Here is a 24,312-nt window from a genome sequence, read left to right as displayed (position 1 = left end):
TGCCGGGCTAACTCCTACTCTCCCATTTATTCCCCACTTAAGAGTAGAGAATTCACTACATTTTGAACATTATACCTATCCTTAAAGGACCAGTTAAAAGCTCCCCTCCACATCAATGTTAATGTCTTCCTTTGCCTTCCCTTCACATCTTGTTTGTATCTTCTTATGCCACCTAGCACTGTTTTCCATGTATATATGTATGGCTTTGTCTCTTTCACTGAATTTTTAGTTACTGAAGAGGTGACCTCACCTCACTCATCTTTGTATAGTTCAGAATAATCACATCATCCCTTGTATATAAATAGTGTGTGAATAGGGATGTATGGAGTTTGGTATTGAAATGCTTCTTCTGTCTTCACACACACACCACTACCTCTCCCTGGAAGACTCTTCATCTTCCTTTTATCTACTTAATACTTGCTCATCCTTCCTCTTTCCATCTAAACACTGCTACCTCAGGTATCCCCTGGATTAGGTTAAAGTTCTTTGAGGAATGCTCTGTTAGCATATGTACTTAATAAGATTCAATACACTTAAAATTATCTGTTCAGTATCTGTTTTCCCTGGTACATAGTAAGTTACATGTTGACAGAGGCAAGACATGCCTGCCTTGTTTACCACTTTTTACCTAGCAAGGCACAACTGTCTGTTGATTTGTGGATTGAAATAAACTCATTGTTTTTTTCTTCTTCTATTTTGTTTTTTTTCAGAAGCTATCCCTTAATGCATAGAGTACAAGGGCTAAAATCTAGCTATAAGAATTTGTATCACAGCTCTCTCACTTATAGTTGTATACCCTTAACCTCTCTGTTCCTCAGATTCTTTGTGCTTAATATGGGTATTTTAATGGTGTCTATATACTGTGGTCAGGAGGGATGTGGTCAGGAATAACGGAGAGAATGTGGATTGCTCGGCACAGTGCCTTACACATGGAGGTAGTCAATAAACATTAACTATTATCACCATCCAGCCATCCTTACTGAAGGGAGAACAGAAGCAGATAATATAGAAAATTATTAAAAACTCTCTCCTTTCCAGCTCTGGATTCTCATCTATTCAAACCAAGCCAAGGAATCACTCAGAAATGAATGTGTTAATTCATTCATGCCAACCTTCACTCCTGGGAAGGTCAGTATTCCCATGAGCTGCCTTTGTGGGACTGGGGCCTTGTGTGGGTGTGCAGGTGTGAGCAGGGGCCTCCCTAAGACTGAGATCCCATGACAAAAACAATGAGTGTCCCTCCTGCTTTGTGCCTTCCCTCTGAGATCAGGCCTCCCTCAGAAGCACTGAACTAAAATGGGCTAATCAGAGCCTCTTTGTTTCCAGGGATGCATATTAGAGCTGATGCGGCAGCATCTTTGAGCAAACAACTATAGATGCATAAAATTCTCTCCTATAGTACTTTTCAAGAACCTTCATCCAAGTTGTGCTGGGTTGTTTTCATAGCTGCAGCCAACACCAATACCCTTCTGTTTCTTCATTTTCTTGACATTTTACCCAATCAATTATGAAGTAAATTGCTCTTTGCTCTCAAAATGGCATGGGTTTCTTTCTTTTGGACAAGCTTAGGAAAATGTCAGAAATTGTTAAAGAAAGTGAAGTAACAAAAAGCCACAGAGGAGAAATGTGGCTTTTATGTTTAATTGACATACAGCCTGTTGTTTAGCCCTAGTGATTCGAAATTGTGTGTGTCAAGGGTAAGGGAAAGTCCATGTTAATTATTCACACACCTTTTCTCATTTGGTCCATGTAATAGCCCTGTGATGTGGAGGGGCAGTTATTTTTAGACCCAAGTTAGAGATGAGGAACCTGTAACTCAAGTGACTTACTCAAGGTCTTAGGCTCTAAATTTTCAAGTTCCCTGATTCCTAACCCCAGCCCCACCACTTACTAGTTCTATGACTTTGGGAAAGATACTTTGTCTTTTTGTGTCTTAGTTCTTCCATCTGTAAAAGTTGGGATAACACTTCCATCTTAGGGTTCTTGTTAAGATTAATTTAATTAGTTTTCTAAAAACTGTGACATGAATGTAGTAAGTGGTCAGTGTCAGCTATTAACACAATAGTGTAAAATAATATCTACCTTTTAGGTTTAAATAAGATAGTTCATGAAAAATGCTTAGACATTTCCTGGCAAAAAAGAAGCAATTAGTGTTTGGAGTCCTTTCAATATTATTTTTATGTTTATTCTATGACATCATGGTGATGAAATATACACTCAAATGAGTTATTGGTTGGAGACTGAAAGACAGTTTTAGTCCTTCCTTCACGTGAATGCTGGTGACAACTCTCTCAAAGTACTTTTTAATGTCCTTTACTATCATATTTTAAAATAAACTGTTAACTAAACTGTGTGGATTAAAAATGTAAAAACTTATTAGATAAATTGGTAAAAGGTAATCATTTGGCCATGAATACTATTTACCAATTCAGCAACTGCCATAAAGAAATAGAAGTGTTTATTATTTTCTATCATTGTTGGGTATTATTTTATATGTAGAAGTTTTAGAGAGCACTTGAGGACATATGAGGAGAAAGGCAGCTGGTGATAACAGACTTTGTGCTTGGCAACATTGCTTTCAACGTATAGCCTTCTCCTCCTCCCTGCTACACTTTTCTGAGGTTTAGCTGCATAGGCATATCCTGACACTAGGCTCGTCCAGGAAGTAGAATGTTTTAAACCAAGTGAAATTATTGACAACATTATTAAATAAGCATTTTAACTTTTCCCATTATAAACCACCTGACTCTAAGAAACTGATTTCATAAAAGGATGCAAAAGCTAGTGACATTTTTTTCAAGTTTGGGTTAGGTTTTCAGAGCTTGAGCTCTTTTGTCTTTTTAATATCAAGAAGTTATTCTGATAAGTAAATATACATGAATAAGGTTTTTGACTGTCAGTCTCTTTTTTTCTGGTTGCGTTGGGTCTTCGTTGCTGTGCGCAGGCTTTCTCTAGTTGCGGCGAGTGGGGGCTACTCTCCGTTGCCGTGCGTGAGTTTCTCATTGCGGGGGCTTCTTTTGTTGCAGAGCACGGGCTCTAGGCGTGCAGGCTTCAGTAGTTGTGGCTCGCGGGCTCAGTAGTTGCGGCTTGCGGGCTCTAGAGCACAGGCGCGGTAGTTGTGGCGCACCGGCTTAGTTGCTCCGCGGCATGTGGGATCTTCCCAGACCAGGACTCGAACCTGTGACCCCTGCGTTGGCAGGTGGATTCTTAACCACTGCGCCACCAGGGAAGTTCCTTGACTGTCAGTCTTAAGCTTTCAGTGTTTCAGAAAGAAATTTGAAAAGCCACACTGTCCTTGCCTGAGGTGTGAGGTGTGATAAAGCAGCAATATAACTTACCTCATCAGTCTTACTACCTAGCTCAAAGAATAGTGATTTTGAATATCTCTAGTAAGCCTAATTTGCTTGGGTGAGCAAAATGGATTTAGCTGCTAATTTGGATGTGCAACTACAATATCCTCTGCCTCTCTAGGTTTAAGTGTCTATGTCTTAAATTCTCAGGTTTGAAGAACATAAAATGATATCAGGTCTAGTTCTGCAGGATAACTAGAAAAGAGAACTTTCTGGCCTATGATATAATTTTAAATATCTTAGATTTGAGTCTGAAACATCCAGTGCAGTTGTCCATACAGACCAAATTCTTCAGGTAATTGTCAAAACACAAGCACTATTTGTGGTATGTAGTAACCGTTTCCAATACAATATCACCATATTTAGAGGGCATCTTTAGTATCTCAACCATGGCAGCCTATTTGTCTGAGAATCCAGCTGTTGAGTGGAAGTTTACATGGGTCTTCTCCCCAAGGGCTTTCAGAGTAGTCAGTATAAAGTCCGGAAAAAAATGAAGGGTAGATTGTTCTTGGCATGCAGGAAGGAAGTTGTCAGGCGGAAAGAGGATATAGGTCTGTTTGCATGCGAGGGTCAGTATTTGTGGGTTAGATATTTCCGCTGTGTCCACACGACAAGAAAATCCTCAGTTTCCTGTGCTGGACAAATAGCAGGAAAGGGTGTGAGGGTTATTGAATGACATTATCATGTTATAGCCTCATGGGTGAGGAAAGCCTGCTTATCAAACCTGATAGCAGCACAGGGTTTGTTTGGGGAGGAGACCCAAGGTGCTGGAGTCACTTCGGGTGTTTTTCCTCTTGGGTGCTTTGGATCATTTGGCTTTTTCAGACCTGACATTCTTCCTCTCAGATAGAAGAGACTGTTCTTACTCACTGGAAAGTTACTATCAGTTCCATTATTTGCCATCTCTTATTCAGCAAACAGTCCAGGTGCAAAGGAAATAAGAAACAGCCTGATTGGCAAAGTAGAAAATATCAAGACCTGAAACTTGCCCTGTGCCCCACAGCAACCTTCTTGTGTTTAGCCATAGATACTCATGCATACTCAGCCTTATTTAAGTTTAGATTTGTTGTTTAGTACAAAGCTCATTTCCAGTAACTGCTGGTGCAATAGCTTAAATGAGCATGAGAATTAAAAGTACAACTCTGCCACTTTAAAGACTCCAGGTGTAAAACTTGTTTCTTAATTTCTAACTCTTCCAGTTGGAGAAATACACAGGTAATGTCTACATTCCTGACCTCTAAATCTATTCAGATCATGATTTAGAAGTGTAATTGGGCATTTATTAATTTGCCCTACAATTAATTAGTATTTATCACTTTTAGTAATTACTGCAACCCCAAATCAAGCAATTTGATATAAAATGAGTAACTGTAGATGCTTCTTATCAGCAATCTATTTTCTACAACAAGCAGTTTTAAAATTAGCATTCTGGAAATCTTCAAAATTGGAAAACACCACGAATAAAACAATTTGGTTAGAGTGATAATATTTGTATTTACTGAAAGATATTCTGTTTTTTAATTCAAATTCAACTGCAAACTCTCTCATTTCCAAGCAGAAATATTTAAGTCCAATAAGAAAGGAAAGGATCAAGCCCTATTTTCAAGGAAAAGTCTTGTTCTAAAAATAAATAATGGGAAAAAATAATCTTCTGAGAAACACATTAAAGAGAATTGAATTAAATCTTTAAAGAAAATAATAAAATGACTAACAGAAAACATTGTGGAATATTATAATGCCAATAGAAGAGACTTTCAAAAATATTCTTCATAAAATATATCAAGTCTTTAATGACACCCTGGGAATGAGGGTTGTAGTTTATTTTGAAGTCAGGAAATCATTTATTCTTTTATGTTAATTTGGAGGTACCCTTTTCTCATATAGATTTATCAAGTAAAACATTCTACCTGGGCCATAAGTACTTCCACAAAACTTACAGCCAAGTTACATAGTTTTTTAAAATTTATAATATGAAGAATAATCATGATTATAAATTTTAAGGTAAAATTACTCATATTAAGTACTCATATTAAGTAAATGGTAAATTTCTCCATTTCATCACTGAAAACAGTGATGTTTTAGATACTAATGGTATGAAAAATACTATGTATGGTTATTTGTATATACTCTAAATTTAGCTGAAGCAACCAAAAGTCAAATAAATGTCTTTAGACTGCTTATCTTAATTTTATTGTTCTTCCTATTTGGGGAAAAAGGCTGGTTCAGGTTTTCAGTAAGTCAGTGAGATATTTTCTCATCATTATATATCTACATGTTACTTTTCTGGGGCTTATGTCTTCTCATCAACATGTGGGGTTACAGATAACTCTATTTACATACTGGAATGTAGTGTGCTGTTGATATACTCTGCTCTTTTCTTGGGGATGGATCCTTCCTACTTCTAGGTCTGTGGGAATTCTGGGAAGGTGGTAAAGAAGAGGCATAATATGCTATAGAAGAAAAGGGCCTTCTACTGTTTCAAGTGTGTTTGTGCATTCAGTAACTGGTTCCAGAATGCACCAGAATGCTTAGGGTTTCTTGCTCTTGGAGTCACTGTCATTATTTTTTCTGTTTAGCTTGATTCCCAACCTCCCAGGCTCTTTCCACTTCAAACATTTTCTACACACTCCTCAGAATTATTTCGCTTTCCGAGCACTCTGACCATGTCACTCTGCTTCTCACAGGCCCCCAGAGGCTTCTCTTCACTCTTTAGCTTGGATGTTGACTACTGCCTTCAAAACTCTCTCACACTGTTCCCACATTACCTATCTGTCCTTCCCTCCCCAAAGTCACAGCAATATGTTGTGTGAAATGGCTAAAAGGGCTCAGGGAAGAGGCTTTGGCTGTGCACTTCTTTGTAAATCTGGCCACGTCCTCCCTGCTGATTTTCACCTATTCCCCAGGTAGTTGCAAGCTAAACGAGGAGCTCTGAGTCAGACTTGCTTGGGTTACAGGCCTTCATGTGATCCTAACCTTTGTACACAAGTAGAAGGAATATACACGTTCGACAGACATTTTCATAAGCAATTTTTCTCTTTTTTAACTTTAATGTCTTCCCATATTGCATTCATCTGCATAACAGTAAACACATGCCCTGACAGAAAGTTGCAGGCAGGAATATTTATTTATAACAGATGGCACAAAGCAGGAGCATGATGAATTGGTGTGTGGCTCCTGAACTAGCAGGCCCATAAATAAAGTATCCTCAAAGCTACTTTGGGGATCTTGCTTTCTCAGAAGGGAGAAAGGAAAGATGATGCTTACAGTTTTGTTGCCTTATATAATATAATCCCAAACATGTGCAATCCCACATGCAACCATAAATTTATAACTTTGAATTTTTTCATTCAAAAATCTGTTCATAGGTACAGTTTTAGACCCATGACATAATTATAGCAGTAACAATTTTCCTTCCTTAGTTCCTCCTATGCTTATTGATCTAATGACTTAATGCACTTTAAAAATCATATGATTGCAAACTGATAATGGTCTAAACAAGACATAGACCAATAACATTTATATAACCCTTTGCTTAAAACCCTATGTATTGATAGCTAGAATAATGAGATTATTTCCAATAATACAGTTATCAAAGACACAAATGTTATTCCTTGAATTTTAAATAATTTTGTTGATTTTTCAATATATAAGATATACTAGGATAGTAAATATATAGGCCAAGTTCAGCAGATCTTGTGAATGCAAATTATTCACTTAAAGGATTCAGAGACTTAGAATTTGAATTTGTGCATCAGCTTTGGGGTTTCATTGATCTTGTCATTATTTGTAAAGTGTCTTGAGGTTGAAATTTACCAGTTTTAACAATTCTGGAACACATGTAGTAAGCCAATATATATAATACACACATGTAGTTTATGTGTGTGTATTATAAAGTAGTCCCCCTTTGTCTGTGTGGCATACCTACACCTTCCAAGACCCGTAGTAGATGCCTAAAACTGTGGATAGTACTCAAGCTTATACATACATACCTATGATAAATAGGCACAGTTAAGAGATTAACAACAGTAATTAATAATAAAATAGAAAAAACTGTAACAATACACTGTAATAAAAGTTACGTGAATGTGGTCTTTCTCTCTCTCAAAATATTTTAGTGTACTCATCCTTATTCTTATAATGATATGAGATGATAAGATGCCTACCTGATGAGAGAAGTGAGGTGAATGACGTAGGCATTGTGCGGTAGCGCTGGCTACTACTGACCTTCTGACGTGTGACATATGAGAATTATCTGCAGATGAGTATCATATGCTTCAGGTGATCCTGGATCATAGAGCCATGATGATGTTGATGGTTGGATGTCATGAGTGGACGACGTCAATGGCTGGAGATTTTGGGCTGGGTGGACAGAGTGGGACAGTGTGAGGTTTCAACACGCCACTCAGAATGGTGCACGACTTAAAACATGAATGATTTCTGGAATTTTCCATTTAATAAATTTAGATCTTGGTTGACTGAGGGTAACTGAAACTGTAGAAATTGAAACCATGCATAAGGGGGGCTGCTGTACACACACAGGCATGTATACATACATAAATATACATATATGTTTAAATGTATATATAAATATGTGTATATATGTACGTGTATGTATACATATATCTATAAATGCTTGTATATTTTAACATTGGAAAAACTACTGCTGTTATTTTGATAATGGAAAAGAAAGAAACAACTGATACAGATAAGTCTTAGCCAATGAGGAAGTATTTTCCACTTTTTAGACATATAATCTGGACTTAAGTTGTGCTTTATGAACAGATAATATTTAACTTTGTGTTTGAATTGGCAATTCCTTAAGTGAAACAAGTAATGTGACTCAACATCAAATTTACTATTTTCGCTCTTTTTTTCTTCAGCAAGGGGAAGGAACATCAGAGGCTCACCATCTTTATAAATTAAACAAAATATGCTAACATCTTAGAGGTGAACCAGTCCCTACAATCACAAAGTCAAATTGCTGTTAAGCCCTTTTCAGATTTTTACTAGAAAAAATTTTACTAGAGACAGAAATTAAGGACAGTATAACCCAATGAAATAATTGAAGGGGAAGAACAAAGTTATTATAGAAAAAATGTTGAAGACAATTTTTAAAAGGTTTCTTTGTTTAATGGACAAAAATTTACCGGATACTTACAACGTTATATGAAGTATGCTGGGTACCTTTATTACAAAGATGCATAAGAAAATCTTGTTGGGGAAACAGACAGAGAGATAAGTTGAATAGAATGTGGCAAGAGATATGATGGAGATGTTCAAAAGTTGTTCTGGGAGCACAAGAGCAATACCCAATCCAGCTCAGTGGGCAGGGTGGAAGGAAGAATGTCCTGACTTGAAAATACTACATAGAACTGGAATATGGCTAATTGCCTCTTACTGACATTTCTTGGGAAAAACATTTAAAAAATGGCTAAGAATTATTTGCACTTTGAATTTAAATTTGATAAGTATTTAAGAATGATTTGTGGTGTGTTTTTGAAACTAATAGTTTAAAAAACTCTTGGGTGCTTTAAAAAGACTAAGGTTCCTATTAGATAATGCCTTATAAAACACTAAGCATGGGGAGCAGAGACTACCTTGTCCCCAGTGGCTGCATCTCTCATCCAAGGGCTTCCTGAGGGCGCCAGGCAGGAGCAATCCACGAGCCGCCAGTTGCCACCAGTGCATCCTCACAGCCATGAGCAGCCAGCCCTGAGCAGCCAGCAGAATAAATCGCCCAGCGAAGAAAAATCCAAGACACCAGTAAGATTTTTACCACAGCTGTCTACACTGTGTGACTGACAGGGTCTTGGTGCTCTGCCTGGGTGTCAGGCCAGAGGCTCTGAGGTGGGAGAGCCGAGTTCAGGACATTGGACTACCAGAGACCTCCTGGCCCCACAATATACCAGTCAGTGAGAGCTCTCCCAGAGATCTCCGTCTCAACGCTAAGACCCAGCTCCACTCAATGACCAGCAAGCTCCAGAGCTGGACACCCCATACCAAACAACAAGCAAGATAGGAACACAAACCCACCCATTAGCAGAGGGGCTGCCTAAAATCATATTAACCAACCTTAGCCACTGGGGACAGACACCATAAACAATGGGAACTACAGACCTGCAGCCAGTGAAAAGAAGACCCCAAACACAGAAAGTTAAGCAAAATGGGAAGGCATAGAAATACACAGCACATGAAGGAGCAAGGTAAAAACTCACCAGACCAAACAAATGAAGAGGAAATAGGCAGTCTACCTGAAAAAGAATTCAGAATAATGATAGAAAAGATAACCAAAATCTTAGAAATAGAATGGAGATTATACAAGAAACGTTTAACAAGGACCTAGAAGAACTAAAGAGCAAACAAATAATGATGAACAACACAATAAACAAAATTAAAAATTCTCTAGAAGGAATCAATAGCAGAATAACTGAGGCAGAAGAACGGATAATTGACCTGGAAGATAAAATATTGGAAATAACTACCGCAGAGCAGATTAAAGAAAAAAGAATGAAAAGAATTGAGGACAGTCTCAGAGACTTCTGGGACAACATTTAATGCACCAACATTCAAATTATAGGGGTCCTGGAAGAAGAAGAGAAAAAGAAAGGGACTGAAAAATATTTGAAGAGATTATAGTTGAAAACTTCCCTAATATGGGAAAGGAAATAATCAAGTCCAGGAAGCACAGAGAGTCCCATACTGAATAAATCCAAGGAGAAACACGCCAAGGCACACATTAATCAAACTATCAAAAATTAAATACAAGGAAAAAATATTAAAAGCAGCAAGGGAAAAGCAACAAATAACACAGAAGGGAATCCCCATAAGGTTAACAGCTGATCTTTCAGCAGAAACTCTGCAAGCCAGAAGGGAGTGACAGGACATATTTAAAGTGATGAAAGGGAAAAAGCTATAACCAAGATTTCTCAACCCAGCAAGGATCTCATTCAGATTTGATGGAGAAGTTAAAACCTTTATAGACAAACAAAAGCTAAGAGAATTCAGCACCACCAAACCAGCTATGCTAAAGCAACTTCTCTAGGCAAGAAACACAAGAGAAGGTAAAGACCTACAATAACAAACCCAAAACAATTATGAAAATGGTAGTAGGAACATACATATCAATAACTACCTTAAATGTAACTGGATTAAATGCTCCAACCAAAAGACATAGGCTGAATGGATACAAAAACAAGGCCCATATATATGCTGTCTATAAGAGACCCATTTCAGACCTAAGGACACATACAGACTGAAAGTGAGGGGATGGAAAAAGATATTCCATGCAAGTGGAAATCAAAAGAAAGCTGGAGTAGTAATTCTCATATAAGACAAAATAAACTTTAAAATAAAGACTATTACAAGAGACAAAGAAGGACACTACATAATGATCAATCCAAGAAGAAGATATAACAATTGTAAATATTTATGCACCCAATATAGGAGTACCTCAATACATAAGGCAAATGCTAACAGCCATAAAAGGGGAAATCAACAGTAACACAATCATAGTAGGGGACTTTAACACCGCACTCTCACCAATGGACAGATCATCCAAAATGAAAATAAATAAGGAAACACAAGCTTTAAATGATACATTAAACAAGATGGACTTAATTGATATTTGTAGGACATTCCATCCAAAAACGACAGAATACACTTTCTTCTAAAGTGTCATTGAACATTCTCCAGGATAGATCATATCCGGGGTCACAAATCAAGCCTGGGTAAATTTAAGAATATTGAAATCATAGTATCTTTTCCAACCACAACGCTATGAGACTAGATATCAATTACAGGAAAATAAATTAAAAAAATACAAACACATGGAGACTAAACAACATGATACTAAATAACCAAGAGATCACTGAGGAAATCAAAGAGGAAATCAAAAAATACCTAGGAACAAATGACACAGAAAACACAATAGCCCAAAACCTATAGGATGCAGCAAAAGCAGTTCTAAGAGGGAAGTTTATAGCAATATGATCCTACATCAAGAAACAAGAAACATCTCAAATAGACAACCTAACCTTACACCTAAAGAAATTAGAGAGAGAAGAACAAAAATACCCCAAAGTAAGCAGAAGGAAAGAAATCACAAAGATCAGAACAGAAATAAATGAAAAAGAAAGGAAGGAAACAGTAACAAAGATCAATAAAATAAAAAGCTGGTTCTTGGAGAAGATAAACAAAACTGCCAAACCATTAGCCAGACTCATCAAGAAAAAAAGGGAGAACACTCAAATCAATAGAATTAAAAATGAAACAGGAGAAGTAACTACTGACACTGCATAAATACAAAGGATCATGAGAGATTACTACAAGCAACTCTATGCCAATAAAATGGACAACCTGGAAGAAATGGACAAATTCGTAGAAAAGCACAACCTTCCGAGACTGAACCAGAAAGAAGTAGAAAATAAAAACAGACCAATCACAAGCACTGAAATTGAAATTGTTATTAAAAATCTTCCAACAAACAAAAGCCCAGGACCCGATGGATTCACAGGTGAATTCTATCAAACATTCAGAGAAGAGCTAACAGCTATCCTTCTCAAACTCTACCAAAATATAGCAGAGGAAGGAACACTCCCAAACTCATTCTACAAGGACACCATCACCCTGATACCAAAACCAGACAAAGATGTCACAAAAAAGAAAACTACAAGCTAATATCACTGATGATCACAGATGCAAAAATCCTCAGCAAAATACTAGCAAACAGAATCTAACAGCACATTAAAAGGATCATACACCATGATCAAGTGAGGTTTATCATAGGGATGCAAGGATTCTTCGATATATTCAAATCAATCAGTGTGATACACCATATTAACAAATTGAAGGAGAAAAACCACATGATCATCTCAATAGACACAGAAGTAGCTTTTGACAAAATTCAACACCTATTTATGATAAAAACTCTCCAGAAAATTGGCATAGAGGGAATCTACCTCAACATAATAGAGGCCATATATGACACCACCACAGCAAACGTCATTCTCAATGGTGAAAACCTGAAAGCATTTCCACTAAGATTAGGAACAAGACAAGGTTGCCCACTCTCACCACTATTTTTCAAGATAGTTTTGGAAGTTTTAGCCACAAGAATCAGAGAAGAAAAAGAAATAAAAGGAATCCAAATCAGAAAAGAAGTAAAAGTGTCACTGTTTGCAGATGACATGATACTATACATAGAGAATCCTAAAGATGCTACCAGAAAACTACTAGAGCTAATCAATTAATTTGATAAAGTAGCAGGATATAAAATTAATGCACAGAAATCTCTTACATTCCTATACACTAATGATGAAACATCTTAAAAAGAAATTAGGAAAACACTCCCATTTACCATTGCAACAAAAAGAATACAATACCTAGGAATAAACCTTCCTAAGGAGACAAAAGACCTCTATGCAGAAAACTGTATGACACTGATGAAAGAAATTAAAGGTGATACCAACAGATGGAGAGATATACCCTGTCCTTGGATGGGAAGAATGAACATTGTGAAAACGGCTATCCTACCCAAAGTAATGTACAAATTCAATGCAATCCCTATCAAACTACCAATGACATTTTTCACAGAACTAGAACAAAAAATTTTGCAATTTGCATGGAAACACAAAAGACCCCGAATAGCCAAAGCAATCTTGAGAAAGAAAAACAGAGCTGGAGGAATCAGGCTCCCTGACTTCAGACTATACTACAAAGCTACAGTAATCAAGACAGTATCGTACTGGCACAAAAACAGAAATATAGATCAATAGAACAGGATAGAAAGCCCAGGGATAAACCCACACACATATGGTCACCTTGTCTTTGATAAAGGAGGCAAGAATATACAATGGAGAAAAGTCACCCTCTTCAATAAGTTGTGCTGGGAAAACTGGACAGCTACATGTAAAAGAATGAAATTAGAACACTCCCTAACACCATACATAAAAATAAACTCAAAATGGCTTAAAGACCTAAATGTAAGGCCAGACACTCTAAAACTCTTAGAGGAAAACATAGGCAGAACACTCCATGACAAAAATCACAGCAAGATCCTTTTTGACCCACCTCCTAGAGAAATGGAAATAAAAACAAGAATAAACAAATGGGACCTAATAAATATTAAAACCTTTTGTGCAGCAAAGGAAACCATCAACAAGATGAAAAGACAACCCTCAGAATGGGAGAAAATATTTGCAAATGAAGCAACTGACAAAGGATTAATCTTCAAAATATACAAGCAGTTCATGCAGCTCAATATCAAAAAAACAAACAACCCAATCCAAAAATGGGCAGAAGACCTAAATAGACATTTCTCCAAAGAAGATATACAGATTGACAAGACATGAAAGGATACTCAACATCACTAATTATTTGAGAAATGCAAATCAAATCTACAATGAGGTATCACCTCACACTGGTTAGAATGGCCATCATCAAAAAGATCTACAAACAATAAATGCTGCAGAGGGTGTGGAGAAAAGGGAACCCTCTTACACTGTTGGTGGGAATGTAAATTGATACAACCACTATGGAGAACAGTATGGAGGTTCCTTAAAAAGCTAAAAATAGAACTACCATATGACCCAGCAATCCCACTACTGGGGCATATATCCAGAGAAAACCATAATTCAAAAAGAAACATGTACCACAATGTTCATTGCAGCACTATTTACAATAGCCAGGACATGGAAGCAACCTAAGTGTCCATCAACAGATGAATGGATAAATAAGATATGGCACATACATACAATGGAATATTACTCAGCCATAAAAAGAAACGAAATTGAGTTATTTGTAGTGAAGTGGATGGATCTCAAGTCTGTCATACACAGTGAAGTAAGTCAGAAAGAGAAAAACAAATACTGTATGCTAACTCATATATATGGAATCAAAAAAAAAAAAGGTTCTGAAGAACGTAGGGGCAGGACAGGAATAAAGATGCAGACGTAGAGAATGGACTTGAGGACACGGTAAGGTGGAAGCGTAAGCTGAGACGAAATGAGAGAGTGACATGGACATATATACACTACCAAATGTAAAAGAGATAGCTAGTGGGAAGCAGCCGCATCACACAGGGGATCAGCTCAGTGCTTTGTGACCACCTAGAGGGATGGGATAGGAAGGTTGCCAGGGAGTCGCAAGAGGGAGGGGATATGGGGATATATGTATAAGTATAGCTGATTCACTTCGTTATACAGCAGCAACTAACACAACAATGTAAAGCAATTATACTCAAATAAAGACGTTAAAAAACAAAACAAAACACTAAGCATACTAGCAGCACATGGTAATTTCTATAAATCTAAGCTATTATTATTATCATCATTATTACTATTGTTACTATAATTGTTAATCTTGTTACTACTTCTACACTAATACTTAGCTTACTTCACATGTTTGTGGTTAGAAACAATGAGGGGAAAGTGTGTAAAAATGGGAGACATTTTCATTAGTTAGGAGTGTGTTCATCTTTAAGTACCAGAGTAAACAATAGCTCAAAAAAAAGGTTTTTTTTTTTTTTTGGTCTTGCATGCAACAAAAGCCACAAAGTGGTTCTTCTGGCAATGATGTAGTAGCTTTGAACTACCAGGGTCCACATCTCTGTGGTTTTCTTCATCTTTATCTTACTGTGTTAATTCATTGGTATAAGGATGACTACTGAACCTCCAGGCATCTGTATTTTCAACAGGAAAAAGGGGAAAACAGTACTTCGTGATGCTTTGCCCTTTTGTTCTGTAAGGAAAGCCTTTTTCAACAGAATTCTGCCTATCTCCCATGGTAGAGAACTATCACATGGCCACCTTAGTTACAAGAGAGGCTGGGAAATGGAATATTCAGCTTTCCAATATTTAGAGTAGAGGAAGGAAGGAAGAAAGTTTTGGGGGAAAAAGTTTTGAGTCGACTAATCTACACTGTGTGGCATGATGTTATAATTAATATTGCAGTGTATCTAAAATGCCAGTTTATATTTTCATAGTCATGACTAGAGTCCAACATCTGGAGTAACTTCATTGACTCTGGTCAGATCTCTATGAATGTTTTCTTTATACTTGTGAACTCTTTGTTAGATAAATTAACCAGGATCTTGGACAAACTGTAATCTCTTTGATATGCTTTATTTTTAAAGGAAATCTGGTAATAAAATAAACATATTTTTCATAAAAGAAACTTACAGAGTATGTCCATGCATGACATGCATTTATGGCAACCTGTTATAACTTCTTAATCTGCAGATCTATATGAGGTTGCTGATATTCAGCTTGATAGCCTCAAGTCTTTACAAAATCCAGATTGAAAGATTAATGGAAGCAGTGTTGCCAAGTATTTGAAATGGGAGCTGTCCCAGAAAATCCAATATCCATGGTTACTGTAACTATATTTTACTTCTAGAACAGTAAAGGTCCAAAAGCACATTTTGGAAAGTTTTTAAATGATAAAAATGTGTGTGTGTGGTGCTTTGCCATTCCCCACCCCCAAGCTAAACACATATGACTGAAAAAATGGAATTAATTTCAGTCCATGCTAATTGCCTAATCGTGCTGGTTAATGGAGTTTTTGTGCATATTAGTTTACACTTGCTGATAATCCATCACACCAGATAAGTCAGTTCGTGTGTGTAGGTATTCTCCTCCCAACTAGATTATAACTCTGTGATTTCTTTCTCCTTTTCCTCCCCCACACCTAGACTGATGATTCCAGCCCTCCTTAACCATTCTGCATGCTTCTTGCTCTTTTTTGTTTTTCATTGTCTCATAGTACTTTAGCTCAAGGTTGGCTTAATATAGAAATAGCAAATAGAAAAGTGCCAAGGGTCCCACGATATACTTTCCTGGGAAAAACAAGCTGGTGCTTTTATTTATATATATTTTTTGCTCAGTCTTATTTGCGTTCCCTCATACCAGAAAATAGCATAGCTTGTATACACAATTGCCATTTATAAATATTTAGCAGAGTCTCATCTTCCTTAGGCAATAAAAGAGAGTATTGAGGTGATTAGATATTTACGACTAACAAATGGCCTAAAGAACATGATTTACGGCCAAAGATTCAAGTCAGTGCATTGACACTTGTTCTCTCTTATCCCTTCAGCATATATTTCTCTCTTATCAGGACCTAAATTAAAAAAAAAAAAACAGTTCTCAAAAGAATAGCGTTATTGTAACATCTTTTAATCAGACAGTATGTTATTTTGGCTCTAGCCACAAACGCCTCTGTTACAAAAATCAGTAACTTTCAGGTAATGTAAAAATATCCAATATAGATAAACAGTTTTCTTTCTTTGCCTCATACTTTGGGAATCCATTCAAGAAGAAGAGACCTAGCCTCAAGTGGATCTCCTTATTTGTAAACTTAGCAATCAAACCTGGGTAACTAGAGAAGACTCCTAAGGATGGAATTAAATTTGCAGTAGGTAGTCATCAAGACAAAGAGGGTCAGAAGGAACAGATTTATTGTTCTGTTTTTGCTAATAACAGAGGCATTGAATCCTAATGTGTGACCCTGGTTAAGTCATTTTACTCTTTTGAGTTTTTGTTTTCCTATCTAACATGAGGTATTTGTATTTCCTTTGCTATTCTAAAGTTGAGAAAATAAAAGTGGAAATCCTTTTTAAATACAAAATACTCTGAAAAACACTTTGGTTAAAGTCACAAATTTCACCTCCTAAAACACATCAAATATTTGCCATCTGTAATCTTTCAGATTATTTCTTCTAGTACCATTATTTGCCCAAATGAATTGTACAGGTTTTTAGAAATTTAATAAAGAAGACAACATTTTTTTTTTCTTTGTGGTCCACATGTTAGTCTTCTGTACCTCAGTGGGTTAAGTACTTAGGATTTCAATCTAATTTGACATGCTCAGCTGTTTTTTCCTTTTTCTCAGAAACTATTCAGTCAATCCAGTGCTCCGATGGTCTGTAAGAACGTTACTCTGTCATGGACCCCCTAGGCATAACTGCTTAGAGAATTGGCCTGCCTGCTCTGTAATTGTCAGCTAAATTGGGAAGATTAAACCCCAAAGCAGCAAGAAAGTATGATAATAACAAGTTCAGAACAGGTTGAAATGCTTCTGATATTGAAAACTGTTCTGATGGAGGGAAATTCACCATACCCTTTGGAATGCTTGTGTTGAAGGTATTTCTTGGGATATAAGCAAGGGTAGGACAAATGTTATAAGAAGGTGGTTGTGAATGTGTGGTGGCAACAGAAAAAAGATTTTCATCATCTAAAAAGTGATGCACACAGGTGATTTCAGGGAAACAAAACAAAACATGTCTCCAGCCACCCTCCTCCACCCTCCTCCTCCATTGTTTACGTCTCTTTTTATCTTTGCTAATTTTGCTTTGGATCTTCAGATGCCTACTTATTTTTTGCATTTTTAAATCAGTTCTGATTTCTCTTTTCTCCAGAAATCCTATGTATTAGCCACTGACATCCTGACCTCTAGTATTAAATATAGAGCACAGAGATCCAACAAGTTCTACTAAACTCTAAGATTCTTTAGGGAAATTACTATGATCTTAATTCATTGTTATATCCCAGAATCTAGAATAGTGATTGGTACACAGTTTTTGTGTTAAATAAAGTAAGTTAATCTTTATATAATCAAGTCTTTGTTAGCTCTTTGAAGGCTATTTCAATGTGAGAATAATCCAAACCTGGAGAATAATCCAAACTTACTCCAAAGGGCAAATTGAAACTGTATGTATATAGAACATACACACACCTAGCACTGTTTCTCCAGACTACTAGTTTGAACAACTTGTTTGCTCTTACATGCATATATAATTGACACTTGAACAATGTGGAAGCCAGGGCACTGAGCCCACACAGTTGAAAATCCGAATATAACAGTACAGTCTGCCCTCCATATATACAGTTCCACATCAGCAGATTGAACCAGCAGTGGATAGTGTAGTACTGTAACATGTATTTATTGAAAAAATATATACTTATAAGTGGATCTGTGTAGTTCAAACCCGTGTTGTTCAAGGGTCAACTGTATATAGATTTTTGTGCATTTATATTTTGAAGTTTTTGCTCTAGAGCTATTTTCCAACATCATTTTCAAATTTACCATCTCCCCTTCCACTCTGAATTAAGTATGCAAGTAATATATGAGTATATTCACAATATAAAAATACTCAAACAGTGAGTACACGTAGTCCAAAACTTGAACATCCCCTCTTACCCTATGTTCTCCTCACTTCCATTCTTAACACTTAAGAAATAAAATATTTATTTATATAAATCTATGCCTAGTCCTAGAATTTGATATTACATAAATGGGTTTATGCATAGGAATTACTAGAAATCTTGCTGTTTTACCTAAAAAATGCCTCTTAGAGATCGTTTCATGGCACTACATACATACATAGTTATATATCACCTAAGTGCATGAGCTGTGGTGTAAGAAGGCCTCAGTTTGAATCCTGTCTCTGTTGCTTACTCTGTAACTTTGGGCAAATCAGTGAAGTTCTGAGATCCAATTTCCTCATTTGTAAAATCATGATAGTAGTCAACTCAGTGGGTTGATTGTTCTGAGATTAAATGAAAATATACAGAGCATTAATGTTGAATTAACATTACCTATTATATTTGTCTCATGATTTTTATTGCTAGTTGGTATTCCACAGACCATATAGTTTCTTCTAAGTACTGCTTTAGCTACACCCTTCAATATTAATGTGCAATATATTCATTGTTCTTCAGGTTTAAGTTTTGCTAATTACCATTACGACTTCAATTTTGATTCATTATGTGTGTGTTTTTAAATTTCCAAACTTAAGAGTTTTTTGTTTGTTTCTGTTGTTTTTTTTGGTAGAGGGACTATCTTTTAATACTAGGGAGTAGCTATCTTATTGATATAAATTTCTGATTTTTCTCCTTTTGGTATAATTTCTTGGTATATGGTATAATTTCTTCAGTATTCATTGGTACTTTGTTTTGGGCTAATTACATGGTCAGTTTTGTAAATGTTCCAGTATAAGCTTAAAAGAAATGTGTATACATCAATGTTCAGATGCAGAACTCTATATATGTTAATTAGATTAAATGTGATTATATTGCTGTTCACATCTTCTATATCCTTATTAATTTTCAGTCTTTTTGATCAATTTGTTTGGTCCCTTAATACCACTCATTATAATTATGAACTTGTAAATTTTCCATGTAATTTAGTCAGATTTTTTAGAGTTGTTTTTATTAAGTAGATATAGGTTTGACATTTTTATAGCTTTCTATGACATATTCACTTTTCATAAGATATACTGGTTCTGATTATCTTAAATGCTCTTAAACTTAAAATATATTTTCTATTATAGTGTATTATTGGCTTTATTTTTGTTTGTACTTGCTGAGTGTGGTAGTTTGATTATATTGATAATTCCAGTTGATGGCCTCTATAGATGTCCATGCTCTTTGCCATGACTTTGTAGTTCCTCTTATGAAAAGGTGGAGTCTATTTCACCACCCCAAGTTGGTTTGTGACTTGCTTTGGCCAAAAGAATGAAGTAGAAATGACAGAGTGCCACTTCTAAGTCTGGGCCTTGAGAGGCCTTTTGCGTTTCTTTTCTTTCTTAGAATCCTGCAACTGTTCAAGTTACCCTACTGGATGATGAGTGATATGGCCCATTTCCTTCCTTGCCTCATCCAAGAGCTAGCGTGCAGTGAAGCCATCCTAGGCCAGCAGCCTCTGGTCAACTCCCTAGCTGAATATAGATGCATGGGTGAGCCAAGTCACGGGCAGCTGAACCTGGTCCATATCAGCACAAGTTCCCAGCTGATTTGGGGCTTGTGAGCAAGTATAAACAACATTTTTAAGTCACTGGATTTTGGGGTGGTTTGTTACAGAGCAATAGCTAATTGACACAAACAATATGCCTTTAAACTTTTTCCTTTGTCACTTTAATTTTTAAATTACTGATAATATTCTTTTCTTTTCTTTTCTTTTGTGGTACGCGGGCCTCTCACTGTTGTGGCCTCTCCCGTTGCGGAGCACAGGCTCTGGACGCGCAGGCTCAGCAGCCATGGCTCACGGGCCCAGCCGCTCCGCGGCGTGTGGGATCTTCCCGGACCCGGGCACGAACCCGTGTCCCCTGCATCGGCAGGCGGACTCTCAACCACTGCGCCACCAGGGAAGCCCTATGTTCCTTTTTAAGCAATGCAAGATCATTAGAGTATTTTAACTTCTATAACCATCTCTATCTAGCATGCTTTTATTACCTAGTATTTTAGTACAACCTTGGCTTTAGTTCCTCCATCTAAATAAGTGATCATTACTTCTTTTATATATCCTGCTCAGGACTTGTGTTTCTTGAATCTGGGTATTCTTGACTTTCTTTGATTTTAGAAAAATCTAAGCTATTGCATCTTTGAATACTATTTTTATTCCATTTATTTTATGTTATCCATTAGAGATATATTGGTAATTCTTGGTCTATCCCCTGAGCTTTTAACTATTTTTAATATTTTTCATCAATTTTTTTCTTTTACTGCCTGTGCTGTATTCTTAATAGTTTCCCAAGATTTATGCTTTCGTTTACTAATTAACTCATGTTTATGTCTAACCTTCTGGTTAACTCATTTACTAAAGTTTCAATGATGGCAATTTTTATTCTGTAACTTCTATTCATTTCTTTCTAAATATGCCTTTTCTTTTGCCCATAGGTATAGCTCTTGTCTTACAGTTTCTATCCCTTCTTTCATGTCTTTAACACTGTTAAATGTATTTGCATTATATTCTTGTTCAAATTGTCGTTCTATTATTTTATTAGCTCTGGTTTCTCCAGAAGTCAACCTTGAGAAAATTCAGGTGCAAGTGGTTTATTTGGGAGGTGAAGGAAATGTGTGGGAAACAGCTAGAATACTTCTGAGTTATCACACCTCCCTCCCTTGCCCAGCAGCAAGGGTGCTGGGATATTTACATATTAGTCATTGGTTGAGGGCTGCTCTGAGGGTGTTAACTCCTTGGAACATGTAGCCTGCTATGTGCAAGGATAGAGTGGCTTATGCTGCTGCTTTTTTTTTTTTTTTTGTATATCTTAATTAGAGTATAATTGCTTTACAATGTTGTGTTAGTTTCTGTTGTACAACAAAGTGAATCAGCTGTACGTATACATATATCCCCATGTCCCCTCCCTCTTGAGCCCCCCTCCCCCCCCATCCCACCCCTCTAGATCATCAACAAAGCATCGAGCTGATCTCCCTGTGCTATGCAGCAGCTTCCCACTAACCATCCACTTTACATTTGGTAGTGTATGTACGTCAATGCTACTCTCTCACTTTATCCAGCTTCCCCTCCCCACCCTGTGTCCTCAAGTCCATTCTCTATGTCTGCATCTTTATTGCTGCTGCTTTAGAGACAGCCCTCAGGCAGTCATGCTGGTACCTGTAGTTGGGAGTTGACAACAAACATGAAGTGGTAAAGTCCAAAGCCAAAAGCATACTGGCAGGACAATCAACATTTGCTACAGGCAGTTAATCCTCCCATTGGTTTGTTGCTGACTTTTGCTTATGTGTGTTTTGTCTGCAAGTTTTAACTGCAAGCTCATCTTTAGTGGTGCTGTATCGGCGTGTGTGTGTGTGTGTGTGTGTGTGTTTGTGTGTGTGTGTGTGTGAATTCTCTGCCTTCGGATTTAAGAAGTATCCCTCCAGAGTGGTTTTACTTTTACTTCTGCTTTTTGTCCCTAGAGAAAAATTAATTTTTTAATTAATTTCTCATTTTTAGGGGAATCTTGAACTATGAAGGTGATCTAAGTTCAGTCTATAAATTTGTGCATGTTGCTTGAGATTTTTATCATTTTCTTTTCCCTAGAGTTCATAGACAAACTTCCTTGTAATCTCCCTTGGGTGGTGGTCTATTTTCTTTCTGTTATCCTTTACTCTGAGGGTGTGGCTTTGAAAGTTCTGACTTTATGCTCAGTTTCAGTTCTAATACCTTGCATCATAAAGGCCCAAGGTTTTGTCTCCTGTGTTTTGTAACCCTAAGCCTCTGGCTGTTACCAAACTAAAGGACCCTTCCTCAGGGCAACTGCAGAGTTAGCTCATGTGCTTACAATTAGGGCTTTTAGTTCCCTGGTTTCTACCACCTGGGACTTTCCTTTTTTTCCTTTCAAACTTAGACATGCATTAAAAATTTTGTTGTGTTTTTCCATTATTTCTAGATGTTGGTAACAGGATGGTTTCAGATTTATCCAAGTTTGCTTTTCTTGCTGAAATTGACTATTTAGATTTTAAATATTTAAAACATGCATAGAGTATTTAAAAATAACATGAATATGTATGCTTTTAGTAAGGTACTGTGCTGTTCGAGTAAAAACATTCCTGGGAGTCTGGACTGGACACTCTGTCCTAATTGGGAATCTTCTATTAATGTGCTGTAGTAGCCTTAGACAAGCTATTTAAACTTTTTATGACTTAGTTTTATCATGTAAAAAAGGCAGTAGATATTTGCTATGGCCCCTTGAAGGAATAAAATTCTACCAGCTAATTTACAATCTAGCACACAATGCTGATGTAGCCAATTTAAGATAGTTAATGTAATTTATAAATTAAGTCTATTTGCTACCCTTTCCACTAGATGGTGAGTATTTTATGGGGCAGGAGAGGATGGGTTTATGTCTTTACATACGCAGTGCCTAGCACTGTGCCTGGCCCTAATTCCATCAAAGCTTGCTGGGAAATTTTTGGATGTGCTCCATGCAGGGATTCTAGTGGTGCAAAAATGACTGTTTCTTTCTTTCTTTTTTTTTCTTTTAATACTTTCTCCCTTCCTGTTGCTTCCTCACTGTAACCGAAACCACCAAGTTTCTCTCTAACAAAACAAACTGTTGAGAGCTGCATCTTTTTTTTTCTGCTACTGCCCTTTCTCCTTTCTTCATGGACAAGCTCCATGAAATCATAATCTTCCTCCTTTTATAAACTCTTCTCCATTTTCTTTTCTAACCCTGATTTCCCGTCCTACTTCCATCTCTCTGATTTTTCTTTCTCAGCCTGTTTCATGGGTTCTCTTTTAATTCTGCACCTAAACTTTTAATATAATTGAGGGTTATGTTTCTTCTAATTCTACATACTCTTTCCAAGTGACATCATTTATTACCAGGGGTTCAATTACAGCCCATGCTGACAATTTAAAAAACTGAAATAATATATTACTGCATTTATATGTCTTAGTCTATTTAGGTTGCTATAACAAAACACCATAAACTGGGTGGCTTGTAAGCAACAAGCATTTCTTTTTCATAGTTCTGGAGGCCAGAAAGTCCAAGATCATGGTGCCAGCAGATTTGGTGGCTGGTGAGGGCCTGCTTCCTGGTTTATAGATAGCATCTCCTTGCTGTGTCCTCCATGGTGGAAGGGGCAAGGGAGCTCTCTGGGTCCTCTTTTATAAGGGCACTAAGCCCTTATAATCACTTCCCAAAGTCTCTACCTCCTAATACCATAATCTTGGGGATTAAGAATTCAACATATGAATCTTGGGGGACACAAACATTCAGACCATATCAATGTATTTATTTATTTTATTTGTTAGCCCATCTCCCCTCTTGAATTTAAGTCACATGCAAGCAGGGACCTTATCTACCTTGTTCACCACTGCATCTCCAAAGCTTGGAACAGTACCTGGCATGTAGGAGGCACTCAACAAATATTACTTGAATGAATGACCAATTTTAGTATGTGATGCCTTACCAAAGTACAATGTTTGATTCTTGTCAACAGAGAAAGAAAAGTATTCCTGAAAAAAAGGAATCTCAAAAATTCAAAAGAATGTCAACCAGGGATTTTAAGAAGATGGAGATAGCACTGGCAGCACAGTTTTTGGAATTTCCTTTATAAAATCTGTATAAAAACAGAGAGAAAAAATAACTAAACAAAACCCCCATAATAACCCTTAAGATAAAACTAGGTGATAAGGTATCCTCATGAACCCCAAAAGACAAGTGGATAGGGGCAAACCA

The sequence above is a fragment of the Delphinapterus leucas genome, chromosome 2 (assembly GCF_059928025.1).
Source record: "Delphinapterus leucas isolate spDelLeu-1000000601 "Yukka" chromosome 2, BTC_Dleu_Yukka2, whole genome shotgun sequence".
Taxonomy (NCBI): domain Eukaryota; kingdom Metazoa; phylum Chordata; class Mammalia; order Artiodactyla; family Monodontidae; genus Delphinapterus; species Delphinapterus leucas.
This window is presented reverse-complemented; position numbering follows the sequence as displayed.